Source organism: Pinus tabuliformis, chromosome 2_2 (genome assembly GCF_031772625.1).
Source record: "Pinus tabuliformis cultivar Carrire ecotype Pingquan chromosome 2_2, CPIR1, whole genome shotgun sequence".
Classification (NCBI taxonomy): Eukaryota; Viridiplantae; Streptophyta; class Pinopsida; order Pinales; family Pinaceae; genus Pinus; species Pinus tabuliformis.
The window spans coordinates 805,501,401-805,518,191 of record NC_142300.1 but is presented as its reverse complement, the minus strand read 5'-3'; positions in this window follow the sequence as shown (position 1 = coordinate 805,518,191).

The window sequence follows — 16,791 nt, the reverse complement described above, 5'->3', positions numbered from 1 at the left end:
GATTTGATGGAAGATGATGAACCAAAATGGTCACACATCCATCATGGCATTGAGACAGTTGACTTGGATGCTCAAGATGAGGCAAGCAACAAAAAAATCACCATAAAGGAAAAAGATGCACAGATCCAAGCACTGATGGACAACTTGGAGAGACCTAAGTATGTCATTTCATACTTGAGCAGGGGAACAAGAAACTAAGTGGCAAACAAGTCCTCATGGAGCTGGAACTTCTCAAAGCAAAGAGGCGAAGTGACAAGGGAAAATCAGCAATGCAAAAGGAAGAAACATTGGTCACCTTGACTGCAATTAAGAAGGAAATTGAGGAGGATAGAGAAATTTGGCTTGACAGGGTCAATTTGCATTTGGATAAGTTGCTCCAAAAGGCCAACGGGGACAATCAAATCATCAGTCATATGGCCTACCACTACAACACCCAGAACAAAATTTGTAATATAAGGGTCAAGAAAATGAAAGTAAGGCCGAGACGGGCACTCAAAGGAAAAAAAGGAGGATAGGCTAAGGTTGCTTGCTGAAGCTTCCTTGGCTAACCAAGATACTTGATGGTGGTTTTTTCCACAAATTTTGAGCAAGTTTTGAAGAATTTTTGCCTTTTGAAGAATTTAGCAATTTTTGACACAGAAATTTTGTCTGTATGCACAGTGCCACTAGCGCTGCGCTTTTCCTAGGGATGCCCAATGGACAAATGGTTTTTATTTTTGGATTCAGAGTGATGAGTACATGCACCCTATGCATTTTCTAAGTTTTTGGAGCAGAAATAGTCTACCAAAAGGTCAAAAAACATTCCAAAAATGACCTTTCTGCACCCTTTTGGACACATAGAAGCAGTCTTTGGAGAATCCACTTTTGAGGGGTCAAATGAGATTAAAATGAAGAAATTCAAGATTTTTTGGAAAGAATACTTGAATATATTTCCAATTAGCTATCATGATCTCTATTTTGACATAGGGAAGGCCTCCAAAATGGCCCTACACAAATCGTTGTGAATAGAGCTTGGGCGCTGTGCATAAGACAAAAATTGTGTTGGGTTTCCATTTCACTGTGCCTTGACTGTAATTTTGGGTTTCCTCTCATGGATGGTGTTTTAATGATGTAAATGATGACTAGGCATGTAAATATGATGGATAATAAGTACTATAAGGTAGATTCATTAGACTAAAAGTTATCTTGAGGACAAATGAATCAGTTTCCTCACTTTTAGAGGCAAGTTGTTAGGTTGCCTAGATTCCAATTTCTTGTTCAGTTTTTGATGGATTAGTTCCTCATCCTTAGGAATTCGACCCCTAAGGATGGGAGGAGGTTGAATCAATGTCTATATCTTCTTCTTATTTCTCATTGTAAAGGGTTGGACTCAGCTGGATACTTATGCTTTGAAGAGACATCATTTTGTATCAGTTTAGCAGGAGATTAATGAAAAGTTGCAGCTATTTCGTTGGGATCCATGTGGTATGATGTTAAGTTCAGTTTTCCTTATGTTTTCATGTGTTAAAATTTATTTTTGATTCCATTTCAACATTTCATTATCTTTATGTGAATGTTTACAAGTCTGAAAGGCATAATCCATAACTTCTATGCTCTGTTTTGGGTAGACATTTAACAAACTGTGTTTTCTTTAGTTTAGGAAGAAGCCATATTGCTCACATGCTCTTTCTAGCTCCTCACCTATCTTGAATCACCTCACCCATCAAATCCTAGAGTGCTGAGCCTTGTGCCTACCTTGCCCCATCGAAACCCTACAATTTTGACCTAATTTCCTTGCCCAAATTTTATGGCTCCTTCTATTCCAAAAAAACCCTTCAAAATAAAATCAAACCTTGTGCTACTATACCTCCCTAATATCATCTTCTTGATCCAGTCATCTTGGTTGAGATCCTTACGGAGAGAGCCCTCTCCTAGCCTAGTAGGGCTAGCTACTTGGCTAAGCATGGTTTTTGGTTACCTTGGCATTGCCTTCCTTTAGCCTGAGGTTCAATCTAGGTGATAACATAGTGGCGAACATACTGGGGACAAAAATATTAATCACTCGAGTAAAGTCTTTGATTTAAATTCTTAAGCTTGTGGATGATGAGTTTTGGAATTTACTAGGCTGAATTGGAAACTTGTAAAGAAATATATAAAATTCCAAAATTAACCATATTGGCTTCTCGAAAGTATACCATATCTAATCCAGAACCGAATCCTCCAACCATTGTCAGTGATCATCATAAAATTGGGTGGAAATCTAAGAAAGCTACAGGGAAATTAATTTTAGCCGAAGAGAAATCAAGTGAGGATTTCATTCCTCATGTTAATTCACTCCTGGAAAGGTTAGATTCCTTGCAAGACATTGAGTTTGATGTTCATTTTGAGCAAAGTCTATTTCGGAGTAAATCTTTAAGTTGGATTGATAAGATAGTTGTTGATTCCTCTATATCTTTTTATAACCCCATTTAAGACGTGTTTCCACAAAGAAAATCAGGTTCATGGCTCATTCATACTCTCGATTAGTTGCAAAACCTTTCTTTGAAATTAAACACTTGGGTGCAAAGTAAGTCTCATAGGCCATCTTTTGATTTTCGAAATATCTCTTTCACTTCTATTGTTGGCTTATTGGGGCCTGACCCAGGTTTGGAAGTGTTTAGCCAAACAAATCCCACACTACCGGCCCTTTCGGTAACAGTCCGTGGAGTGCGAACTAAAGTCTCACCTGAGGTAGTAAGGGAGGGTGCTGGAACCAGGTTTCCACACCCTAGGGATGTCTTGATGAGGTCTGTAAGGGTCGCTAACCAACTGGTGCACTCGTGCTGCTCTGCACAGCGGTCTGTCCTTTGCGTAGATCCGCGATGGGGTGCTTCCTAGATTCTTATTATTGTTGCAGTTATTACAGATTTGATCTAATTCTTACAGTCTTAATCAAGCATTCAAATGTTATAACAAGCACGCGCAACCATAACTCTTACAGAAATGCATAAAATCATAACATAAGAACAATCATTCATATTTGCCACTAGATGCAGAATATAAAATAGATACATGATATTTCAAAAGTAACTTCTCTTTATTAATGTCTTTGTTCCAATACAATCCCTTCCTGCCCTGTGCACCTAGCTATAGGGGTCCATGCACACAGTTGTGTACTCTATCAAGCCTCCACACACATAGCTACAGAGCCTCTATCTCCTACTACGACCCAAGACTCAGACTTACAGACTCAGATCTACTGCCATGTTCAGAAACCCTTGCTTCTTTTTAACATTACAGAAAATCTACCTTCTACACTTAGAGCCTCGTTCTATTTATACATTCCCATGGTCTGCAGACAATAGGTAGGCCAACACATTCTAGATTAACTTACAATATTTTAGGGTGGACTACCCTTAGACTTGACCCATTACAATTCGTGCTTTGCGCACTTCGTAGAGCCTTTACAATATTAATACCCAAAATTGTGGGCTTCAAGCCCCAAAACTATTATGTTGGGCCTCTGCTACCCAACAAGTTCCCAACACAATCATCGTGACCTGTCTTGAGTCACTCATTGGTGTGGAGATATGTGTTGCCAAGGCTTCGCGGTCCACCATCAATATGAGTGACGCACTACGTTCTACTGCTCCCACCTTCTCTCTTGCAACTCTTCTTCAAGCTCGTGCTTCATTGCCTCTACTAATCCACTGAACTGATGATGCTTATTCTGCTCTACTTGATTAACACAAAGCGACCCCTCATAAGATATTAGCTCTGGCTAAGGTGCCAAAGGCGGGAATTATTTGTGCCAAAGCAGCAAGTTTCCAATCTCTGATCTAGTATATGCACTGTCTAGTCAAGCTTGTGTTGCATTTTTGCAAGAGAGTTGTTGTTGTCTGTGAGATCCCAATCTTCAAGGTGCGTCAAAGATGAACTGTTAACTGATATTCCATCATTTGTCTCAAGATTCACCATCTTTCCCTTATCTTTCATAGATCTCCTACCAGCCCGTGGTTTGGGCAGCGGCATCCAGACCAGTCCTGCTACTTGTCTGAGAATTTCTGATACATCCCCTACCATCGGTGCTAAGTTTGGCACGGTGTTTGCGGTGATCAACATCACACTATCCAGAAGGTCCTGCATCTCTTTTGGCAATATTAACACCCTCGGGCTTACTCCCTGATCGTCGAAGTGCAACGGTTCCATACCTATTGGAGGGCACAATAGCTTAATTCTCCAGATACCACAGATTGTTCGGTGGATGCCCTGCTGTGATTTATAGGCCTATGGAAATTCAAATTCAGCCATTCCCTCCTTTTCTGGCCCATTAATGCTAGATTGACCGTAGATCGTTCTGAATCGGGCTCGTACTTCGTATCTTAATTTCCCACTGCTCGCTCCTTTTCTCCGTAACTCAGACATCTTGTCATGAACAGTGACGACAACGGTCACTTCTGTGCTTGTCCATGCAGCAGCGCAGCCCCTTCTGTGCAATCGTGACCCTTGTGACATACCAATTCTATGGGCACGCTTGTTGTCGCATAGCTCCCTCACAGACTGCTTTATCGTCCCATGCTCTCTTTCAACTGTCTGGAGCAGTAGGACTGTACTTCAGTGGATTAGTCAGGAAGTCGGCCCACCTGTGTAGAGCTTCAAGCAACCGCCATTTACTCTTCCTGGGAAGGGCTCTCCATTAAGCTTGCCAACATGGACCGTGCCTCCATCTGTGATTTCTTTGACTACATATGGTCCCAACCAATGAATCCGAAGTTTCCTAGGAAATTTCTCGAACTTGCTGTCATACAACAATACTAAATCATTTTCTTTGAACGTGTGCAACTTGATATGGCAATCATGCCAAGCCTTTTCGCACTACTTTTGTACCTGCTTATGGAATCCCGCTAGAAACCGTTCCTCCTCTAGTTCTTCCAGTTGCATGAGCCTCTCTTCCAGTGCTCCACAGTCTGCCATGCTTGTCATTGCTGCTATTCGTAAACTAGGTACAATGTATTCCATGGGCATGATGGCTTCCGTGCTATAGAATAACCGAAAAGGTGTTTGGCCCATCAATTTCTTGGATGTGGTTCGGTATGCCCATAGCACAGCAGGTATGCGCAAATCCCAATCGTTTCGCTCCACGTTACAGACCTTAGTCAATGTAGTCTCTAAGAACTTGTTGAAAGCTTTGACTATCCCATTCGCTTGCGGATGATACAGTGTACTTTGCTGATGATATACCTGTAATTCCTCAGTGAGTGTGTTGACAGTTTCTTTTAGGAAGTGCGCTCCACGGTCATTCATTAGAATTTTTGGGCATCCAAATCATGTCAACACATTCTCGAACAAAAATTTCGTAGCTGCAGCGGCCGTGCAGTCCTTAACCGATTATGCTTCCACCCGTCGAGTCAAGTATTCTGTCGCAGTGATGATATAGTGCACACCCATCTTTCCTTGAGGTGTGATAGGCCCCACAAAATCGATTGCCCATTTTTCAAATGGTTGCAACGTCATATGTGGATTGAGTGGCATTTCATCCCTCCACGATGGTTTCCCAGTCTACTGACATACATCACAGGCTCGACAGTATGCTTTTGAGTCTTGATGTAGAGTTGGCCACCATATTCTAGCGGGAAGAATCTTTTGTGTTATCACCCTCCATAAATAATGTCCTCCTGCAACCCCCCCCCATGTTCTTCTGTGAGGATCTATCCTCGTTCAAATTCAAGTACATATCTTTGTAATATTTCATCATTTCCCATTTTGTAGAGGTGCCCCACAATAACAATAAAGTCCACCGTACATATCACCAATTCTTTCTTTTGTTAAGAAGATTATATCCTCAAAGTGGCCATCCACAACACGCACTACATAGATATATGCATCAGGTAGTCCTTCCTCTAAGTTTGTGGGCTCCTCACCATTCTCAATTTGGGACAGGTGATTCGGGCCAGCATTTAGGCGTCCCGTATTGACGATGACTTCGAAATCATATTCTTGAAACAATAACAACCATATACAAATGCGCCCCCCCAACACAAGATTATTCACTAAGTATTTCAACACAGAATGATCAGTATACATCTTAAAGTGTCCACTGAGTAGATAGTGGCAACATTTCTAGAGCGTGTATACCATGGCCAACCCCTCACACTCAGTAGTGGTGTAATTCTTTACAGCTTTGGACAATCGTCGACTTGCGAATGTGATCGGGTGATCAATTCCTTTTGCTCCTTCCTGCGTGAGTACAGTGCCCAGCGTGATACATGACACATCAACATGGACATGAAATTTAATGTCCCATTTTGGGAAAACCAAAATGGGGGCGGATGCCATTTTTTCCTTGAGAAACTCCAAACTTTTCTTACAATCATCATTCAACCAATATGTAGCATCTTTTTTTAACAGTTGTTCCATTGGTGTCATGACTTGTGCATAGCCCTTAATAAACTTGCGATAGTAGCCAGTGTGCCCCAATGTGGTGCGGAGTTGTTTGACACTTCGTGGTGCTTGCAGATTGAGTATGAAAACTACCTTCGTAGAGTCCACCATTAGGCCCTATCTGTAGACCACATGGCCAAGAAAATTTTCGAAGGGGATGAGGGAGGTACACTTCTTAAGATTTAGCACAATCTGGTGTCATCGGCAAGTATCCAGCATCAATTGTAAGCTCGCTATATGTTTCTTGACTAGCCCAAATACAATCCAATCGTCAAAGTAAACTTCCAAAAACTTATGGATAAATTCCTTGAACGCGGCCACTACTACACGAGAAAATATCGCTAGGGCATTCCTTAACCCAAAGGGCATAATAGTGTACTAAGAACATCCCCATTCGATCTCGAAGGTGATCTTGCTTCTATCCTCCGGTGCAATCTTGATCTGATGGTACCCTGCGAATCCATCTGTAAATGAGTACGCTTCCTGTCCACCAATATTCTCCAGAACTTCATCGATAAATGGCTTCGGGAATGGGTCCTGAACACATGTGTCATTCAGTTTTCGGAGCTCAATGCAGATTCGAATTTTCACCCTTATGTTTTTTCTCCTGCACTATCATAGGACTCACCCAATTAGACTCTTCCATAGGTTCAATAATTCTTGTTTCTAGCATTTTGTCCAATTCTTCATGGACCTTTTCCTTGTACTTTGGATTCAAATGGTAAGGATGCTACTTAACTAGCTTCACGTCCAGTTTCAAAGTTATCTTCATCATCCCTAGATCGCTGAGGATCCCTTTTAACTCGATTATTTTGGTCAGGAGTAAGTCTTGATATTCGTGAAGTAATTCGATGACCTTATTCATTGTGGCATCATCCCAATAGTCCCCAAGTGTTGTGTACTTCGGCTCCTCCTCCATACCAATGTTCACTTGTTTCATTTTCAGTGGTGCGGTGATGTCGGGGTCCTCGATCGATGGTCCACAAACCTCGCGACTCCCCTCTATTTCTAAAATATTGATGTTTTTGGGGTCATCATCATCATCCTCTACCTGCACGTTGTAACATTCTAGGGCCTGGCTCAACTGATGAGACCATACTGGTTGCACTATTTCTTCTGGTTCCAGTGGTATTTTGAAAATGGCGGCCTTCACAACTTGTAGCGCATCGTCAACAGTATCCATCCATTGGTCCTCAAATAAGAATGTTAATAAAAATCCTTCACGCAAGATATCCCATTCGCCTGTACCATGTCGAAGTTCTGTCTCAGTATACCAGTTCCTTGGGATGACATCCAGGGTATGATAAAATAAGTGTACCCACTCTGGCTGGGGTTCTTCCCCATAGGCTTTGGTCCATTTTGTGAGGTGCACGTGCAGGTCATCACGTCCATCATATTTCTCGGTTATTTGTAGTTTCAGCTTCCCAAACCTTATCTGCATCATCCTCATGCAGCCGCGCCAGTCTTCAAAGGTTCCTTCATGTGTTCCCCACCAATGCGCAGCCGTCGCGCGCAACACCCATTTTAATGCATCGAACCTCTGGTGCTCTGGTACTGTGCTTTCAAACCTGTTCAAGAATTCATCCACCATTTTCAACCCATCATATGTCGGTAGATCTCGATCTTGAGCGGTTACGCAATAGAGTGACCTTGTCATCATGTTGCAGTTTAACGTTGTTACTCCATTCAACTGATTATGCCAGCATTCGTCTTCTTCATCTAAATCTGAGGGGCAGGAATCTGCACGTCCCCATGATATTCTTCCTTCTACAGTCATATTTACCCAATCCCGATCTCTCACAGTTATCTTGTAGATACAATCCAATTCATCATCACTTCCTTCGTCGCACACTGGTTTAGTGTAGCACGCTCCTTTGGCCAGATCTAGCAGAATGACTGCAAGGACTTTTTCTTAAATATCATTTTTTGCTTCTTTAGGTTGATGACTCCATTCATATCTGTGGCCTGGTCTATACCTAGCAATGCAGGGTACGGATTACTGTCATCAATGATTTCTATTACCTCAAAGTCCATATGCATACTTACGCCTTCAATGTCCATTGTCACCCCTTGCAACCTCCCCGTTGGTAAGATCTTTTGTTGGTTGGCCATCCATAATTGAATAGGAGACCACTGCAGTGTGGGATTGCCCATTCATTTCCACATCTGTTTTGGTAATACATTCACATCTAACCCCAATTCTAGGATGAACTAATCCATCTCATACTCACCAATTTGTGTCGTCAATCGCATTTCCCGCTCAGTGCGCAAAGCATGCTTTCCAAGTTTCCAGACCACACGAGTTTCACCCGACCCTGCGCACCTAGTTATTAGCTCTTGTAATCCCTTAACTGCCTTATTGTCACGTAGCAGCTTCATGCATGTCTCTAAAAAGGTAGTTAACATAGAGGGATCCATTTCCGGCTGGGGTTGATCCTTACTACTCGAAGTAGAGACCACTGTGAAGCTCTTCTTAGCTTTCATAAATGTCTCCTTCGTGCATTCCAAGTCAAACTCAGGCTGCTTTGTAGGGGCCTTGCGAACCCATGTGTCTTCTTTGGTTTGCTTCCCCTTATCTTCCCCTGTGGCTGCGCCACTTCTGAGCATCATGTTCACGTTGGGGTCTTCCTTGTGCAATTCAGACCTCATCATTTGGATGATTTAAGTCAACGTAGGCTATGCTGCCCTTTTCTCAAGTATCTGCACTATAACCGTGTGATAATCTATCATTTCATGATTGAACTGCTCACAGTAGGGGAATGATATTCTAGTCAGGTTGGTATAGTCACGAGCGTAGTGCCCTAGTCCTCCGTAGTTATAAGAGATTAGCTGTTTGTGGCCTCTTCCTTGCCCCATTCCTTGTCCTCGACCTCGCCCTTGAAACCCAGCACGTACTACCCCCATGGCTTGATTAAGGCCTTTCATCTCCGTCTACATCTTGTAGGTAGGTGTTCGGTCCATTAACAATTCATAACTTCGACAGTTTTGCTCATTGTGGCCTACCGATCTACAAAAATTGCAAAATAGCTGCTGGGGGGTTTGCATGTACTTCTGTAATAGATGACAGTTGTTTGTTGTGTGTTTTCCTCCCACCTGACAAATCGCACACCAGAGTGTGGGCACCGTGCTTCGCCCTACTTGTGCCTCTAGTCTCAATGGCATTGGTCCCCCTCCTGCCAAATAGTTCGTGAATACCGGACAATGATCCTTATCATGGCCCTAGCCTTTACATTTTATGCACCACACTTCTTTGCACGCTTTTGGCTGGGGCACCCTATCCAGTTTCAAACTTTTCATCTCTAAGCATAGGTTTCATAGTTGCGCATGGATCTGTTGGACTCCCAACCTAGGATCCTATATCAGAGTTTCATTTAACCTCATCGGTATTTCCAATGCGTCTTCCTGGGTTGAAAGCTTCTGCTATGACAGCGCCATCGTCAGGCATGGTGTCAAAGACACCACAAACCACGTGCGGTGTTGCACATCCATCAGCGTTATGTTAGCCTCACGGATCGTGCTCTTCAGTCTCTAATCGAGGTTGCATGGGGTTTTACCCAGAAGCATCGCGATCTCCTTGAATCTGATGATTGACTGCGTCTCTGATTTTGGCCAGCTAAATTCTCTGTTTAGTGCAATCTAGAGTTCCTCTTTCCCAACATTCGAATGATCATTCGAGTGCTTGATATACCAAGTCAACGCGTGATCCTGTAGTGCACTTACGAAGGTGGCCTTTTTAATGTTATCATCCGTAACTCTGTGTGCTTCCCATACTGCTCTTACTACAAACCAAAACTGATCAGGATCTTCACTTCCTACTCCTCTAAATATAGGCAACTTGATCACACTCGCCATGTTAAACTTCTCATTTGGTGGAGGTGGTGTGCGCAAAGGAGATGACGCGAGTTGTGGTGTTAGTGGGGATGATAGTTGTGGAATGCGTTGCCTTATGAAACTAACCACACTCCTTGGAGAAGCCCAAGTGTGCTCTTCCTCAACCTCTCGCAGAGGTGAGATTAACGAACTATTTCCTAGCCCTTCGATACCCTTGTAGGCCCTTCCACTCCGCATTGTTCCACTCATTAATGGATTCGCATCACCTGTTTTTCACATAACAGCATCTTAATCTAGGTATTCAGGGATTTGATGTGCCTACCTCGCGGTCCATTGAGAAAATGTCGCTCAGCTTCATTGTAGCTCACGGTTGTGTCTATTGCAAACTCAATGATAAACCCTCCTATTATCTGATCCAGCCAATGATCTACTACCCGTGCGTTCTTATCTTCATATGCCTCTAGCCTGCGCACCAACTTTGAAGTCCACACTATCAGTTGATCAAGTTTGCACCTTCCTAGACTATCAGCTAGCCTCGCGATCCAACCATACAGTTCTAACAAGAAGGTTGCGAAGAAGATCTCATGGATCTCCGTATATATGTAGCGATACAGCCAGCTCTTCTCATATATTTGCAGGGTTTTGTTTTCCTGTAACACAAACTCGTGAAGCTTCTGATCCAACCAATCTTCAATCTCTTTCTTCATATGGTTCCAACACTCCGACATGAGACATCCCTTAGGCAGATCCCAGTCCCGACAATGGAACCATTTGTTGGCTTATTGGGGCCTGACCCAAGTTCGGAAGTGTTTAGCCAAACAAATCCTGCACTACCGACCCTTTCAGAAACAGTCCGTGGAGTGCGAACTGAACTCTCACCCGAGGTAGTAAGGGAGTATGCTGGAACCAGGTTTCCACACCCTAGGGATGTCTTGATGAGGTCTGGAAGGGTCACAAACCAACCGACGCACTCGCACTGCTCTGCACAGTGGTCTGTCCTTTGCGTAGATCCGCGATAGGGCGCTTCCTAGATTCTTATTATTATTGCAGTTATTATAGATCTGATCTAGTTCTTATTGTCTTAATCAAGCATTCAAATGTTATAACCAGCACGCACAACCATAACTCTTAAAGAAATGCATAAAATCATAACATAAGAACAATCATTCAGATTTGCCACTAGATGCAGAATATAAAAAAGATACACGATATTTCAGAAGTAACTTCTCTTTATTAATGTCTTTGTTCCGATATAATCCCTTCCTGCTATGCACACAGCTGCGGACTCTATCAAGCCTCCACGCACACAGTTGTGGAACCTCTATCTCCTACTACGACCCAAGACTCAAACTTACAAACTCAAATCTACTACCACATTCAGAAACCCTTGCTTCTTTTTAACATTACCGAAAAGCTACCTTCTACACTTAGAGCCTCGCTCTATTTATACATTACCATGGTCCACGGACCATGGGTAGGCCGACACATTCTAGATTAACTTACAATATTTTAGGGCAGACTACCCTTAGACTTGACCCATTACAATTCGCGCTTTGCGAACTTTGCGGAGCCTTTACAATATTAATACCCAAAATTGTGGGCTTCAAGCCCCAAAAGCATTACGCAGGGCCTCTGCTACCCAACAACTACTGCTACCCAAACAATCTCTTACCTTCTGCCTTCTTCTTTACAAATTGATCACACTACTCAATCTATCATTAATTCCCCTTTGAGTATACCAAGTACCCCAATCCTTGCTTCAAGTCCGCCACCTCCTCCACCTCTAGTTATGGTTGCCCGATATGCACCCCTTGTTTTACCTCAAAATCTTGGTGCCATGCCCGGTGATTATCAAACCAAAATACCTTTCTTTGATGGCATGCAAACCATTATAGATCAGCAGCACGTAGACAAAATGAATGATTTCTTTGACCTCCATGAAGTTGAAATTAAAGATGTGACAATGAGGTTGTTTGTACAAAGTCTTGGAGGAGAAGTTCGGAAATGGTTCAGATCCCTACCAACAGCTTCTATCACTACTTTACCCATCCTCCATAGACAGTTCCTAGATCACTGGGAGGTGAAGAAAAATCCTCTTAAGATTTTGTCCAAGTATGAGAACATCAAAAGAAATGTTGGCGAGAGTGTGCAAGAATATTGTGTAAGATTTAATGTAGTATACAATGCTATCCTTGAAAACATCAAACCACTAGAGGGATTGGCTTTGCTTAAGTTTCCAAACAGATTTAATACTGATATGGCATATCAGTTGTAGAAACATGATCCTACAACTCTAGAATACATGAAAAATAATGTTGTGAGCGTGGAAGCAAATTTTCTGGCCCAAAGAGAAAGAATGAGATCCGAGAAAAGTGTGACCATGAAAGAAGAAGCATCTACTTCAGATGCAAAAATGGATACACTAATTCGAACAATGGAAAGGATGGTTGACTGGTTATCCATCATAGATAGACTTGAACCTCAGATTCGGAATCCAAATTTTATAGGCCAGCAAAAGCTCCAATTCCAAATCAAGCAAAGAGAACAAAAAGCACCAGAGCAATCAGCAAAACAACAGTAGCAAATTAGAACTCCCTTACAGTAGAATTATGTTCAACAAATGCAAGAGGAAGATGAGGAAGATCCGGTAATTGAAACAAATCACTTTTTCACTACTGATGTTATTCCCATATTTCTGACCGAAGATGAAGAGTATGCAGAGAGTCTTGACATTCAAAAGGATGAAGATTACATCTTAGCAAATGATGTTGTTTTGGAGGCTAAGTCTGATGATCATTAGCATGGTTACATGAATTCTTTGAGTGCACAGTAGAGGAAATACCCTTTAAGGAGCAGAGATGTACCAGTCAGTCCTATTCAGAAGAGAAAGGATGTTCAGTCAAAGAATGACCCCTCAAACAATCAAAAGAAGGGAAAGGAGCTTGCTAATCAGAATCCTAGCAAGATACCATCAACAAGTATAGCTGCAAATGAGAAAAACATTCAGCACAAGGATAGTGCAATGAGGGAGCAAACAGATAAGAGGGAGATCGGTGTCAAAGAGGTAGAAAAAGTTTCATCTTTTAATTTAGAAAGTGAAATTGCTAAATTGAAAGTGTCCATTCCTTTGACTAAGCTTGTTAAGAATAGCAACTATAAACATCATGTATCTAGAATATCGCAAATCGATCCTTTGTCTGATATGCTGACTGTTGAGGATGATCATCCTAAACTTATTTTTGGTCCAGCCATGGAAGGTAAACCTGAAGATAGTGAAGTCCGGCCCTTTTATCTAAGTCTTAGACTGCATAAGTATATTCTCCATAATGCTATGTTTGATTCCGAAGCTTCCCACAATTTGATGCCCAAGGCCATCATGGAAAAGTTGGGCCTGGACATCATCCTGAAATATCATGATTTATACTAATTTGACTCTGGTAGAGTTCATTGCATTGGTCTCATCAAAGATTTGGTGGTTTCTTTAGATCAAATCCCATCCAAAAATGTCTTGATGGATGTGGTAGTAGTTGATATACCACCGCAATTCGGTATGGTCTTGTCTAGATCATGGGGAGCCAAACTCAAAGGCACTTTACAACTTGACTTCTCTTATGATACATTTCCTATTTTTGGTCAATTGAGGAAGTTGTATCGGGAAAAGAAAATGAATCATATGATCACTAGTAAAGAGAAGCCTGTGAATCATCTGATAAATGATGTACTTACTGATTTAGAGTCTTTTGTTTTGTACCCTGATAGTGGATTGAATGATGTAGATATTTAGCTTGTAGAAGTAGATGATGTATTAGAAGTTTCTAAGATTTTTAGAGCAGTTATTAATCAAGAAAAAGAAAAAATAGCAATTTCTTTTGAGCAGCCTCCACAATAGCAAAAGGTCAGTGAAGAGCAGAAAAATGAAGTAATCAGTGAAGGTAACGTTGAAAATAAAGTAGAATTCCAACATCTAGAAGATGAAGCTAGTATTTGGATCATGGAATTCGATGGTGCTTTGGGTAAAGACAGTGCAGGTTGTTATGCCCCTATACGAATAGGTGTCATATATCATGATTGACTTGGTTTAACTCTGAAATTTGTTCATACCTTTCCTTGTTGCAAATTTTTTCCATATTTGTAAAACAATCAAAAAATTTAAAAAATGTAAAGAGGGTATGCCCTAAAAGAAAAATCAAAGGGCAAAAAGAATAAAGAAAAGGTCAAAAAATGAAAGAAAATGAACCCCAACAAAAAGAAAAGACCATGAAAGTGTGCATGTCCAAATGCCACTGCTTTACTTTTGCGTAATTATGATTGTGTGCAACTTGTTACTTAACCCACAATCCATGGTAACCAAATGGTTTAATCTTGGTTAATCCATGTTTCAATTTCATATTTATAGAGATACAAAATAAAATCTGAGCACACTGTTTAATCTTGGCAAATAAGTAGATAGGTAGAGTGAATAAAAGGAGATCAACAATATAATCTGAGCCCTTGGATGTAATAAGGCTAGACTTAGATAGATATTTATATGTAAAAGAAAAGAAAGTGTTGTCAGCCGGATAAATCGTTCTTGCGGACAAGACCGATCTCCCTAGTATCAACAGATATCTAAGCAGAACAAGCAAATCTATCTTTCTCTAAATATATTTCGATTTATAAATAAAAACCAAGAGGTGTTTTAGACCCTACCTTAAGTCCAACGCTAGTTTGTGGCAACCACGCTTCGACCGTCCAAATGAGTTTCCTTTTGAGAACCTGCAATCACAAACAAGCACACATCAAATAACACCTGCATAGCTAATATAATAAATCATATTCATCATGGTGATCAAGGAATCCATGAAATAAACCATAAACACAGCTTATTGAGAAAAATAAACTTGATTGTATTAACTTTGAAAATAAGAAGAACTTTACAACCTTTGGTGCCTTGATGTTGTACAAGCTCCTCCCAGGGTCCAAGCAAGAATATCCTCTACTTTGACAAGCCTCACACTCTTCCCAATGAGATAAAAAAGGTATGTAATCTCTCCTCTCAAGCTCAATTAGGAAGACTAAAACTCCAATAGCATTTACCCTCAAAAATATTTAGCTTTCAACCTCCCCAGTAACCAGCCCAGAACCTCATTTTATAGTGCAAAGGAAGGAGGTTCCAGGTCCACCTATGAAGGGATAGAGTCCTCCTTCAAAAGGATAAGTTCCTCACATCAAGGGGTTAGCTCCTTAAGGTATGGGATGCATGAACCTTAAAGGAGAGAACTTTCCACCTCAAGATTCCCTCTAGAAGCTTCTAGAAATAACCCAAAGTGAGTTTTTAAGAATGTACTTGCGCCTTTTTGACTTTTACAGGGGTCTGCACCCATTAAACAGAGACAGAGCAGTCAGGTACGCAGGAGACATGAGCAGTAGGTGCAGGACCGCAGGTAATGCTAAGAGAAAGTGCGGAACCAGAGTTTTAGAGATTTTTAAGGGCTTTCTCTTATTTTTCAAGGCTTGACATGAAGAACTGAGGTTTAAGACTTGCAAAGGAGGAAAGTATGAGTGGTGATAGACTCACACTGATTGCAGAATGTCATGGTGAAAATATTTTGTGCAACAGATTGCCCCCTAAAGTGTGAAGTCTGTAATAGATGAGGATTTCATTTGTCATCTAAGAAGAGTGAAGTACTTTATCATTTCAAAGATCATCCTGTGGATGCCCTAGTTGGAACCTGTAAAAACATTCAATACAAAATATATATGTGCGAACATATCATTACTAAGGTAGGAATTCCCATACTCAGATCAAAAACTGACTACAAAACTAACTAAACTGCTCTGATATAGGAATGATTTTGCAATACATCAAAAGTATAGACATATGTAGACATAGTATGGGCGCAGCCATCTATTTATAAATAGTCCACTGTATAATGAATAACAAAATTCCTCGCAGCCTGGATGGTAGAAACTAGATCCAGGGTCTTGATTTCTGCTTCCCGAACTAGTATGATTCTATCCATGTGAATGAATGTGTCGAAGTCGAACATGGTAGAAGCCACTTGATTACCAATCAATGATGTAAATTGTTAACAAGCGTGAGAGAAACCACCAGTAATGTCAATGGCTCTCAAAGTACTCAGTACAATCCATGAAATGTGAATAGATGAGCTAATGTCAAACATGTCATAGAATCCTTTGATCAAAGGTCAATGATGCAACCTGTCATCGAAGGTGAGAAACCTTCCATTAAGGCATGCAGATTCCAAGGTACTGACAATTTCTAGATCATCTTTCTAGATAATGAGCTGAAGTCGATAGAAAGCGATATGTCGTAGGCAAGCCCACAACACGAAATCATAGATCAAGTTTGAAGAAATATATTTAGCAAGGACTAACTCAGGGATGGTCAAGATGGATGACAGATATTTTGCAGATGAATGTTTTATTTTAACTGACCTCTTGAACACATAACGACACTGCAAATGGTTTGGTGACAATTTACCCAAATCTAATACCCAGAAACCGGCTGAAGACTTTCAATATGGGTTGATTAACTGTTAGGCAAAGGATTTCCCAACC